The 13,582-nt window shown below is 38.7% G+C and overlaps 1 protein-coding gene across 1 annotated transcript in view; it reads right to left on the bottom strand.

The window, feature by feature from the left end:
* Positions 1-13,582, bottom strand: part of LOC116750808 (zinc finger protein 300) — an 80,186-nt gene that overhangs the window by 7,516 nt on the left and 59,088 nt on the right. Inside the window, exon 4 of the transcript XR_004349103.1 lies at positions 12,665-12,831. The gene's annotated coding sequence lies outside the window, so the exon portion shown is untranslated. The remainder of the gene's footprint in view (positions 1-12,664; positions 12,832-13,582) is intronic.

Here is a 13,582-nt window from a genome sequence, read left to right as displayed (position 1 = left end):
GAACCTAGAAAAATGGTATAGATGAACTGGTTTGCAGGGCAGAAACTGAGACAAAGAAGTAGAGAACAAACATATGGACACCACGGGGGGAAAGCGGCGGTGGGGGTGGTGGTGGTGTGATGAATTGGGAGATTAGGATTGACGTGTACACTTATGTGTATGAAATGGATGACTAATAACAACCTGCTGTATAAAAAATTTTTTTTAATATTTTAAAAAAGATAGATGTTAAATCACAATGTAACCTTCTACCTTAAAAAGTAGAGGAAAAAGAACAGATTAAATGCAAAACAAGAAAATCATAGGATATAATAAAGAATTCAGAAGAAATAGGGAACAGAAAAACATTAAACAAAGTCAATGAAACCAAAAGTTTATTCTTAAAAAGATCAATAAAACTGAGAAGCTTTTAATTTGGCTGATTAAGAAAAGGACTCAAATTACTAAAATTAGGAATGAAGGTGGGACTATTACCACTGACTGAACAGAAATAAAAATGGCTTTAAGAGAATACTATGAATAACCTATGCCAACAAATTAGATAACCTAGATGAAACAGAAAAAATTCTCAGAAACACTCAAACTATGGAAACTGACTGAAGAATAAATAGAAAATTTGAATAGAATTATAACAAGTAAAAGACTGAATTACTAATTCTTAAAAATCCACATAGAATAGTCTAGGCCCAGATGCTTCAGTGGTGAATTCTACCAAATGTTGAAAGCATGAACACCAATCCTTCTCAAATTCTTCTAAAAGTAAAATAGGAGGGAACATTTCCTAATCCACTGTAAATATAAGGCCAGTAGTACCCTGATACCAAAACCAGATAAAGACACCACAATGAAAGGAAATATATCAATATCTCTTATGAATATTGCAAAAACCTCAAGAAAATAGTAACAAACTGAATCCTGCAACATATAAAATAGGTTTATACACTATGATCAAGTGGGATTTAACCCAGGAATGCAAGGTTATCTCAACATATGAAAATCAATGTAATACATGATATTTATAGAATAAATGATAAGAATCAAAATGATCATATCAATTGATGTAGGAAAAGCATTTAAAAAATTCATCTCCTTTTCATGATAAAAATGCTCAACACACTAGAAATAGAAGAGATCTTCCTCAGCCTACTAAAGGTCATCTAGGAAAACACGACAGCAAGCACAATGCTTAATGGTGAAAGAATGAAAGTTTTTCCCCTAAGATCTGGAACAAGATATGGATGTCTGCTCTCACCACTTCTATTCAACCCTATAGTTACGGTTCTTGTCAGGGCAAAATACTAGCAAATGAAGATACAGTACCTTTCCAACCATAAATATTTCACTATATATCTCTAAAAAATATAGAGGGGTTTTAAAAAATTCAACCACAATACCACTATCCAGAAAGTTAACAATCATTACTTAATATAATCATTTTAGTACCTATTTAGATTTCTTCCTTTGCCTCTTGACTTTTTTCAGTAGGTTCATGCTAATCAGAGTATAAACTAAGGTTATGTCTCTCAATGTTATGGCTTACAATGTGATTTGTCTTTGTAAATGTTCCATGCACACGTAAGAAAAATGTTTGGTGGAGTGTCCTATAACTGTCAACTAGGTCAAAATAGTTGAGTGTTTTTAGTTCTACAATATTCTCAAAGAACTTCTTTTTACGTGTTCTACCAATTACTGAGAGATTGCTATTAAAATATTTTTAATTGTGGATTTGTCTATTTCTCCTTGCAGGTCTATCAGTTTTGCACCATGCATTTGGAAGCTCTGTTATTTAGTGCATAAAAATTTAGTATTATTTCATTTCCTTAATAAATTGGCCCGTTTATCATTATGAAATGACCATTTTTATCCTTGGTTATATTCTATGCTCTGAAATCTGATTTGCCTGATATAGTTACTCCTTCTTTGGATTAGTGTTCACATGGTATATTTTTTCATTCTGTTATTTTTAATCAATCTGGTCTTTATGAATTTCTTATAGACAACATATAGTTGAGCATTGTTTTTTTATCCAATTTGAAAATCTCTGGCTTTTAATTGGGTCATTTGGATCATTTATATTTAATACTATTAATGATATGTTTGTGTTTAAATCTATCAACTTACTATTCATTCTTTTTGGTCAATCTATTTTTTTTCTCTTATTCAGTCTTTTTTGGAATAATCAAGTACTTCTTTTATGATTCTGTTTTGCTCTTGTATTCTTAACCAGACATTTATAGCATACATCTTTAACTTATTTTAAACTATATTCAGGAACTATTGTACCACTTTAGGTACACTTTAAGAAGCACACAAGAATATACTTCCGTTTATCTTCTCCTTGCCTTTGTATCACTCTTATGCAGACACATTGTTATACATATTACTTACACATATGCTAGAAAACCCTCACTACATTGTTATTATTTTTGCCTTAAAAGGTCAATTATCTTCTGAAGAGATTTTTAAATAAAGGGGAAAAGTCTTATATTTATCTATATGCTTTTCTTTTCTCCTATAGATCCAGATTGCATCTCCTCTATTTTCCTTGCTACTGCAGAGCTTTCTTTAAGCTCTCTTGTAGTGCATGTCTGTTGGTGATAAATTTTCTTTCAGCTTTTGTAGGTCTGAAGACATCTTCATTTCACCTTTGTTTTTAAAATGTATTTCTGATGCACCAAGAATTCTAGATGGCCAGTTATTCTTTTTCTCTTTTTTCAGTACTGTAAAGAAGTTACTCTGCTGTCTTCTGACTTGCATTACTTCCACTGATGAATTTCCTGTCATTCTTATCCTTGCTCATCAGTACATAATACATCTTTATTCTCTTTCACAGTCATTTTGCCTGTATATCCAATGTTCTTTTCTCTCTGTTGAATATATCTAAGTTAGGCCTTGTTGCCAGTCATGCAAGATTAACAAAACCACCCAACGCTAAGAAGACATTCAAAGAAAGCATCACTATTATCTCCAAACTCATCCAGTTGTATATATTACATATGTACAGCTTTTCTTCAGTCATGCAGTGGTCTTAGGAAAAAACCCACTATTTTTCATTTCATTTCTCTTTTGCAAAGAAGTAATATCTCACTGATACTTACCCTAGATCAGTATCAAGGGACGAGTTCAACAAAGACAGGATGTAGGGAAGAGAAATAAAATGTATTGACGGCAACTTTTATGCAACCTATAAGGTAAATAATAGACGACCTTACTTAATGAAATTTGGTGAGCAGTCATACTATCAACACTATTTTACAAACAAAGGAAGCAGGACCCTGAGAGATGGAATGATCTATTCAGGGTGCACATTCAGTGACTTACAGAGCTAGGATTTGAACCCAGTTGTGCTGATGGAAACCCTTAAGCCTATAGCACTAAGTGGATGCTGTTCACTCTTCCCCAAAAGTTACTGCGAGCTGTAAGGACAGGTAACGTGTCCACTAGTCACTCCTACCAGATCCCCTAATTCCCAGAGAGCCTCTGTCCTGCTCACCCTCTGCCTCATTCATCTCCCTAATTCTCTTATCTTCCTATAGCATCTGCCTGGACTGTAAGAAAACCTCCTATCACCTGCATGAGTGCTGTCAAGAACTCATACTCCCCCAAGGAGTCTGAAGAGTCAAGTTTCACCTAAATATTCAATACAGTGACAAGGACTAACTAGGACTTTATACAAGTTTAGCAACAATCACATGTAGAGTGCCAAGCTGGACCAGCTAGAGACAGGACAGTGTTACTCATTTAACCTCTCCTGGCCTAAGTTTCCTCCTGTCTTCTGAGAAATGCAGAAGAAAATAATGTACCCTAATCTGCCATGGGCTCAAATCTGTCTCTGCTCTTTAACATTTGTGACCCTAGGCAAGTCCCTCCTCTCAGAGTCTCACACCTTCGAACAGTGTTCTGAGCCACAGGTGAAAGGATATCAATTAAGAGTATGTTTGAAATCCTGTGCAAAGTGCTAAATGGAGGTAAGTCTGACTGCATTGATTTGGACTGTTGATCCAGACTGCCATGATATTTTACACAACACAGTTTGGTGGTAAAGAATGTGACTGGAGCTGGAGTTCCCAGCTTGGATGCTGGCTCTGCTATTTGCTATCAGTGTAACCTTAGCAAATAACAAATTCTATGTTCCCTAGTTTCCTTATAGTTAACACGGGGACAGTAATAGTATTTAAACAATAGGATTATAATGAGGATTAAATGAGTAAATACACATGAAAGGCATAAAAGTGTGCCTAACAAAAGTAATCAGTTCATATATATATAAAATATGCTGAAAAGTTGTTGGTAGAAAATGGAAAAACCAGGAGAGATATAGGGGCCATGATGGGATCTGCTAGGTTAGATAGTAGGGGATGGGGATTGGGTTCATCTTCCTCATTTCCCCTCCTCCACATTCCAGAACCCTTTGTGACTGTTCCATAGCTCTGTGATGCAGGTCTGGAACTCCAGACTGGAGTGGGTAGTCTCTGTGCTCAGTTTCCTGAGGTAGTAGTGCATTTTAGATGATGGAGAACTTTGGCTGGTTGTTTCTGCATTTTAGTGAGTCCTGGGACCTTGGTTCCATCTTTTACTTTTGTACAAAGTTGGGGTCACCTTTTTGTCTTGTTACTGCACCCAGTGGTGTGCATAATTACCAATGTTTGAAAAAAACAGAGACATTAATCAGGTAAGGGAACTCTAGACTCAGCCCACAAAAGAGACTGACTTGACTTATTTTTCCTTTTCCTACTGCCACTATTCTAAATCAATTATTGGAATGGAGAGATAACAGGAATGGGAATTCTCAGGAGAGATTAGCACATCATTTGACTAGGAAAACTGGTTGGGTGGCCAAGGGGTATAGTGGAGACTAGGGTTTCTATCCAAAGTTCACAGACCCTCTACCTAGATGTGGTAAAGAGTTCCAGGTTAGGGGCTTCCCTGGTGGCGCAGTGGTTGAGAGTCCGCCTGCCAATGCAGGGGACGCGGGTTCGTGCCCCGGTCCGGGAAGATCCCACATGTGGGGGAGTGGCTGGGCCCATGAGCCATGGCCGCTGAGCCTGCGCGTCCCGAGCCTGTGCTCTGCAACGGGAGAGGCCACAACAGTGAGAGGCCAACGTACCGCAAAAAAAAAAAAAAAGAGTTCCAGGTTAAAATCCAAACACTGTGATTCATGGGTCATGGATTGGTTCATAAAGAGAGTTCAGGGCACCTGAAGAGAAGAGGCCTTCAATGCTTGTTCAGCAGCTGCTTTCCCATTATAGTGTTACCTGGCCAAGCCTCTCTCTTGTGTTTGGGCTGACCCAGAAAGCAATGTTGAGCCTCTGAAAGCCTCTGATACAGATTCTACTCACGGAGTAGAATCCTATAGAATGGAGCAAACATGTTCCAGAAAATGTGAGTTTCTGTGCCCCTTTACAGTAGAGGACTACTATCTGAAATACCAATTGAGGACCAAAGGCAGTAAGTCCATTCTTTGAGAAAGATTCTTCTCAAACAATTCTTTGTCATTCTTCTTTGACAAAGGAGAATCAGTAGAAAACATATCTACTTTACAAATAAATAACATGGAAACAATACAGGACTCAACATTTATCAATATAGAGTGTCACTTTACTCATTAATGAATGTCTGCTGCTTGCTTAGAATAAGGAGTATAAGAAATGAGTCCCACTTCTCATTTTTTTTCTTGTCTTATCCTTCAGCATCAACTCAGCGGCAGGAAGAGAAAGTGGGAACTTTAAGAGCTAAGGTTTTGCTGTTCAACCCAGGCCTCTCCCATTGATACCCTTTTTGCTCCTTTCATTGTGGAGCAAATGGTCTCAGGCCCACAACTGTTGGGATGTCACTTCCTAAAGCCAATCCTCAAAAAACATAGCCCTCTGAGGAGAGCTCATTGGAAGTAAATCAGAATTGGGGACACTTCTAATCCCTTCTCTCTCCTCCACAAGAATTTAAACTGGTGGAGCTGGGCAGTGGGTCGTGTCCATGGGGTGGGGTGGTGATGTGAGATAGTAGAAGCAATATAGGTTGTTTTGGAGGCAACATTTTGGGGCCTGACTTTGTACAAGTTGTTATCTTCCCTAATATTCAGACTCATCCTTTGAGAGAGAATCTGGCTTGCCAAGAGCAAAGCAATGTTGTGATAATCAGTTGGGAACAATGTGCATGGAAGCACTTTGTAAATGACAGCATTGGACCTATATCAGCCTTATGATTTTCTCACTGACCTTTTGACCTTAAGTCTTAATTCCTGGGGCTCTTAGGGTAAATTTTGAAATAGTCTTTTCTCAGTTGAACATTCTACAAAGCCTCCTATAAGATCCCTTGCTCCTTCTTTCAAACAATAGGCTATTTTCCTAACTTGAGAGCTTCCCTTAAAGGCACCAGTTTTCTCTTTGGAAATGATTAATCTCTTATTTTTCCACATATCCCTCTTCCCGGCTTGCTTCTTGGAATTCCAGGACCCCATAGCAGTCTGGGGATGGCACAAAAAGGGGACACATAGAGAATGGAAAGTGAAAGGAAGCCTTGGGTTAAGTGATATAGGAATGAAAGAACAGGAATGTGGAGACACGTGACCTTTGCCAGGCCTGCTAGGCCAGCTTGTCCCCATTCTGCTCCTGGATGCTATTTTTACCTCTGGTCTCTTACAGGCGCCTGCACAAGCTCTCTTTTGATGTGGCTTTCTAGAGCAGTCAGAGCAAGATCCTGCTCTGAGGAGTGTAACAGAGCAACCACAGAAGCAAATATTCTGTTATGGGAGAAGCTGGGGGAAATGATGTTTTGACTCTACCTCCTTTGGGATTCACTAAGTCGTCACACACTCTGGCCTCCAACTTCCCACTGGACTGAACCACCTTCTCAGTTTCCTTGTTTTCACCATCAACACTGGGTGGCCTACTTCCATCAGAGCTCCATTAAACGCTGAATGCAACAATATCCATGGACTTTCTTTCACACCATCTCTTCCCTTTTCCTTTGTACCCCTAGAGAACACTCAGATCCTGGACCCTATTTCACAACTAGGCCCCTTTGCCTCTGTACCGTATCTCCTTACCTGACCCCACACTTCTGAAGATAACTTTCCCTCTTCAGTCATCTATATTTAAAAGGCTGACTAAATAGCTGAAACTGCAAAGCCCCTTGGAGGAAACATTCAAGCAGATCAAGGAGAAGAAAAAATCAGTTTTCTGCATGCTTACCTGTGGGTGAAGAGGGCCAGATGGCCATGAGGTCATCCCCCTAAAATTTTGCTCATAGGCTCAGGCTGGGGAGGGGAGCAAACAGGACAAGAATCTATCACCAACTTAATAGAGAAAAGGTCCTAAGTATCCTAGGAAACCCTTAGCTGGAGAAGAGCAAAAAGGGAATGCAGACTGGAGACCGCAAGGAGGAGAGTCTGCTCAGGACAACCTATTGCAGAGACTCCTGGGAACAAGTCATCCTACTACCTATCATAGGGTCCACCAAACAGTACTTGGAAAACAGGAATAAGTATGTGCTCCAGTGGTTTCATCCACTGGATAGAACATAGATTCATGGCACAAAACCAAGACACTGTCAACTTCTTTGCAGAGCTCAGATCCACTAGAAGTCAGAACTGCCTCTATGGGCAAAGGGGATATTGAAACTCAGAAGAACAAGTCAGTCACTGGCTAGATCCTAAAGAAAAAATGGGATTATGTACAGAATTAATCAAGGAAAGGAAGTCTGCCTGAGGAACTCAAGGCCCAGGCTGAGTTCAAAGATATATTTTCCTGTGATTACAAAGATCCCTACATCCCTGTGGAAATGAAAGGGCTGAGGAACACATCTTGATACCTACAAGTAGACTCTTAAGTTGCTAAATGCTCTAAACAATAGGCAGGTCACAGTCAGAATAATAAAACTCATGAAAATTGTGAGCTTCCAGAATGAGCTACTGTGTTTGAAGCTGATCAGGGAGCCTGGACCAAGGATGCCAGGTCTAACAGACAATCCTCATACCTGCCCCAGGATCTGTCTCTGGGGGTGGGTGTTTCTTCTGGTCAATCATAAACTCCTCCTCTATTCCCTCCCTGTTGCCAGCAAGACTTCTCTCAAATGTTTCCATACAATTAGAGAAAATTAACTGGCTTTCTCATTACTGAAGAGGATGTGCTCAGTTTCTCATGATCTCAAATATATTTGTTTCTTCTAAAAGGAGAATAATGTCCTTTGTCTCTGCTGCACTTGTGAGAAGTTTAGAGTATCCGAAGATCTAGAGCTTGGAGAAAAAAAGAGGCCAGTTTTATCTCTTATTGAGAGCTGGCTTTGACTTCTTAAAGCTGATGAGGGTTAGGAAGGGCCAGTGATGGTGGCATGGCACCTACTGCCATCTCAAGTTGCTCCATTTATCTCTCTGAAGATATCCTGCTTAATACTTATTATAATACGCCCTTATAAAACCAAAAAAATATATTCAGAAGCTTTGAAAAGTGATAAAACCCATAAATACCATGCCCAGGAGCTGGACTTAGCCCTCCCCATGTTCCATCATTATTTTGAACTGTATACTGCCATGGTTGGAATGGTTGGGGTTACACAGGCATCAAAGGGCCAGAATTTTCCACTGAACCTCCAGGAATAGTAAGCAACAAACTTCTCATGTCCCCAAAATGGAACTGGAGTTTGAGAGTCCTAAGTTTAGAAAGGTAAGGAAGAATTCTCCGTGACCCCGAATATTTTGGTGTAGAATAGCTTCTACCTGCCCTCCAGACCCCCTTACATTCCTGATGTAGGCTGGGAGAATAAGAATTGCTCTCCACTTCTCATATCTTCCTTAAAATGTACAATGGACCACTAACTCTCCTTTCCTCTCTCCATGCAAAAGGCTCTGGAGCAGCAGGAAACACAGAATGCCTGGCTGTTTTATAGTAAGTGGGAGACAGGAGGAAAGTAGAGGAGGGTTAAGGTCTTAGCAAACCCGATGATTGAAGGAGAACATAGTTTTATCAGGCTTGGGAAAGAAATCTCCTCACATCTCCAGGTAGCACTCAGCTCACTCTCCAGCCAGTGGAAGGGAGCTGAATTCAAACTGAGAGACATAAAAATTGATGCATGTCCTGAATCACGATCACCCATCCTGCAGAAGATAGCCCCACTCTGAAAGTGTTTGGAAATGACACTGTTTTCCAGAAAATGGAAACTAGAGAAACTAGGCCCATCTAGTGTACACAGAACTGGATGAGCTTGAAGGTGTCAGTTGTTTGAGAGTTATGCTAAGATGGATCATCAGACAGGTATGGCAAGACCAAGGAACAAATTAAGGATTGCCTGAGTCTATGGGATTCATTGGTCTCAAAAAAACCTTTAAACTCTATGAATTCTCCCTGCTGAGTAGATATCTTATGGAAGGAAGCCCCATTCTACAATGCTTGACTTGATGATGTCATTGCAGGGCAAAGGGATCAACAGTCTTCAGTGATGGGAAGATTCATGGGGCAGTCATACAGCATCTACAGAAGAATAAGGACAAGAGTGGGGAAAGGCTGGGGAATGAGTGGGAAGGGAGGAAAAATAACCCAGCTAGTGGGAAAGAATTGGAACGTTTTCATCGTCACTAATCATGACACACCCTACCCCACCAAACAACACATGCATGTGCATACAGACACACACACAGACACAGACACACACACACACCCTGACCTGTTTATGAGTGTCTTAGACACCACAGAGTGTGCCTCAGAGCATGGAGTTAATGTACCACAGAAGGTTAGGATGGAATTTAGATTTTTCACAAGGAAATAAGCATTTTTCTCTCTCTAGGTTAAGTGTAGAACATCAAATTTCTAAATGCTTCATTTTATTAGGTTCTAAATTTACATCTTAATATAATCCTTAATGTGATCATCACATTAAAATTATAAATGTAAAAATTACACAACAGAGTTTCACTTGGAAAAGTAGTGTCTAGCAGCATGCACAAAGACTACGTATTGCCACATCAATAGGCACATAAATAAGACTGGTAATAGTTGTGCATAATGCCCACTTCAAAATAGTGACACAAAAAGGTAACAGTGGGTTCCGTGGTGGCGCAGTGGTTAAGAATCCGCCTGCCAATGCAGGGGACACAGGTTTGAGCCCTGGTCCAGGAAGATCCCACATGCTGCGGAGCAACTAAGCCTGTGCGCCACAACTACTGAGCCTGTGCTCTAGAGTCCACAAGCCACAGCTACTGAGCCCACGTGCCACAACTACTGAAGCCCGCACTCCACAACAAAAGAAGCCACCACAATGAGAAGCCCCCCACACCGCAACAAAGAGTAGCCCCCGCTCCCTGCAACTAGAGAAAGCCCAACTGCAGCAATGCAGACCCAGCGCAGAAAATACCTAGGGATAAAAGACATACCAAAGGAGGCAGAAGACCTGTACTCCAAAAACTATAAGACACTGATGAAACAAATTGAAGATGACACAAACAGATGGAAAGATATACCATGTTCCTGAATTGGAAGAATCAATATTGTTAAAATGACTATACTACCCAAGGCAGTCTACAGATTCAATGCAATCCCTATCAAATTACCAATGGCATTTTTCACAGTAGAACAAAAAAATTTTTAATTTGTATGGAGACACAAAAGACCCCAAATAGCCAAAGCAATCTTGAGAAAGAAAAATGGAGCTGGAGGAATCAGGCTCCCTGACTTCAGACTCTACTACAAAGCTATAGTTATTAAAATAGTATGGTACTGGCACAAAAATAGAAATATAGACCAATGGAACAGGATAGAAACCCCCAAAATAAGTCCACGCACCTACTGCCAATTAATCTATGACAAAGGAGGCAGAATAGACAATGGAAAAATGACAGTCTCTTCAATAAATGGTGCTGGGAAAACTGGACAGCTACTTGTAAAAGAATGAAATTAGAACATTCTCTAACACTGTACACAGAAATGGAGTCAAATGGATTAAAGATCTAAATTTAAGACGGGATACTATAAAACTCTTAGAGGAAAACACAGGCAGAACACTCTCTGATATAAATCAGAGGAGTATCTTTTTCAATCCATCTCTTAGAGTAATTGGAATAAAAACAAAAATAAACAAATGGGACCTAATTAAACTCAAAAGCTTTTGGACAGCAAAGGAAACCATAAACAAAACAAAGAGACAACCCACATAATGGGAGAAAATACTTGCAAATGATGGGACCAACAAGGGATTAATCTCCAAAATTTACAAAGTGCTCATTCGGCTCAATATCAAAAAAAACAAACAACCCAATCAAAAAATGGGCAGAAGACCTAAATACACATTTCTCCAAAGAAGAAATACAGATGGCCAAAAAGCACATGAAACAACGCTCAATGTTGCTAATTATTAGAGAAATGCAATTCAAAACTACAATGAGATATCACCTCACACCGTTCAGAATGGCCACCATCAAAAAGTCTACAAATAATAAATGCTGGAGAAGGTATGGAGAAAAGGGAACACTCTTGCACTGTTGGTGGGAATGTAAATTGATACAGTCACTCTGGAGAACAGTATGGAGCTTCCTTAAAAAACTAAAAATAGAGCTACCATATGATCCAGCAATCCCACTCCTGGGCATATATCTGGAGAAAACCATGGTTCAAAAGGATACATGCACCCCAATGTTCATTGCAGCACTGTTTACAATAGCCAAGACATGGAAGTAACCTAATGTCCATCGATAGATGAACGGATAAAGAAGATGTGGTACATATATACAATGGAATATTACTCTGTCATTAAAAAGAATGAAATAATGCCATTTTCAGCAACATGGATGGACCTGGAGATTATCATACTAGGTGAAGTATGTCAGACAGAGAAAGGCAAATAACATATGATATCACTTATATGTGGAATCTAAAAAAAGATACAAATGAACTTATTTACAAAACAAAAAGAAACTCACAGGCTTAGAAAAGAAACCTATGGTTACCAAAGGGGAGAGATGGTGGGGAGGAATAAATTGGGAGTTTGGGATTAACATATATACACAACTGTATTTAAAATAGATAACCAACAAGAACCTACTGTATAGCACAGGGAACTCTGCTCAATATTCTGTAATAACCTAAAGGGGAAAAGAATTTGAAAAAGGATAGATATATGTATAAAAGAATCACTTTGCTGTACACCTGAAATTAACACAACATTGTAAATCAACTATAGTCCAATATAAAATAAAAATTTTAAAACAAACATTTGTACAGGAAAAAAACAGCCTATTTGTGTCTTTATATTTAAAGCATGCTTTTTGTAGGCAGTACATAGTTGGGCTGTGCTGTTTTAGCCAATACGACAACCTCTTCCTTTAATTGGTGTGTTTGGACTTATATGTAATGTGGTAATTTACATTGTTAGATTAAGTCTATCATCTCCATTTTATTTTCTATTTGTCCTATCTGTTCTTTTTCTTTTTTCTGCCTTCTGTTGGATCAACTGAATGTTTGTTTTGACTCCTTTTTAACCTGTTTTGGATTATTAGCTATAACTGTGTTGTTGTTTTAGTGGTTTATTTAGCATTTGTACTATATACCTTTAGCTTACCCCAATCTACCTACAAGTAATATACAACTTCATATATAGTATAAGAGCCTTACAATATGTTCATGGTCATGTTTTGCCATTATATGACCACGTGGCTCCTCCAAAGATTGGCTTGACCTACCTCTGGCAGGTATAATTGTGGATGATGTGACACTCTTCAGACAGCTATACCTGGGAGCTCTCCAAGGATCTCCTTAGATAAGGAATCCCAAAGCAATATGAGGCATTAGATTAGATTTCCTCTTGATCATCTCAACAAAATCTGGAGCCAGTGTCTGTTGGTACCACCTGCAACAAAGAGAGAGTATCATCAATCAGTACACACCTCCTAAGGGACTATATTTCTAGATGCTTCAATCTTAGAGGGCCAGAGCTTAGGGAGTTCACTGAATGTGTAGTATCAATGGCTTCCCCAATGTTCTTCAGATACCAATTCTCTGAGCTCTTTTAAAAATCCTACTTGATTTCCATGTTTATCAACAAGCTATCTCATTTCCAGGACCTAGGAGAGGTCCGCTCTGAACACCAAAACTTAAGAATTAAGATTAAATCTTTAAATCAATTAAAATAGTGATTTTTAAAGGAGTTTTTTTTTAATAATAAATCTTGGCTAAATAGAAGGAGCATTTTAAGAAGAATTTTGCTGTTGATGCAGCTGTTACTGGAGCTATTAATAGTATTTTATGGACTGACAACATTGGAATAAATCATCTAGAGCTGATGATTCTTATAGAACAATTTTTTAGAAAAGATTTAACTTTTTATACACATCATGTAAGTCTGAATTTAATTTTCAATGTAAATATACACAATGGCATTTTATTGTTTTCTCAAACATTTCCTGTAACTTGCAGAGGTCATATAAAAAAACAAAAACTGGCTTCAAGATTTATATACAATTCAAACATTTGTTTACATATTATAAAATATTCAGTTACAAGGGAAAAATGATTTTAAAATTGTCTGCCTTGTTAATGGCTAGTTATCCGAAGCTTCATGTGAGAATAATGTTCTTTTTTGTTGACTAACAATCTTTAAT

This window comes from Phocoena sinus, chromosome 3 (assembly GCF_008692025.1).
Source record: "Phocoena sinus isolate mPhoSin1 chromosome 3, mPhoSin1.pri, whole genome shotgun sequence".
NCBI lineage: Eukaryota > Metazoa > Chordata > Mammalia > Artiodactyla > Phocoenidae > Phocoena > Phocoena sinus.
Note: the sequence above shows the minus strand (reverse complement) of the source record. Positions and strands in the feature narration are given on the sequence as shown.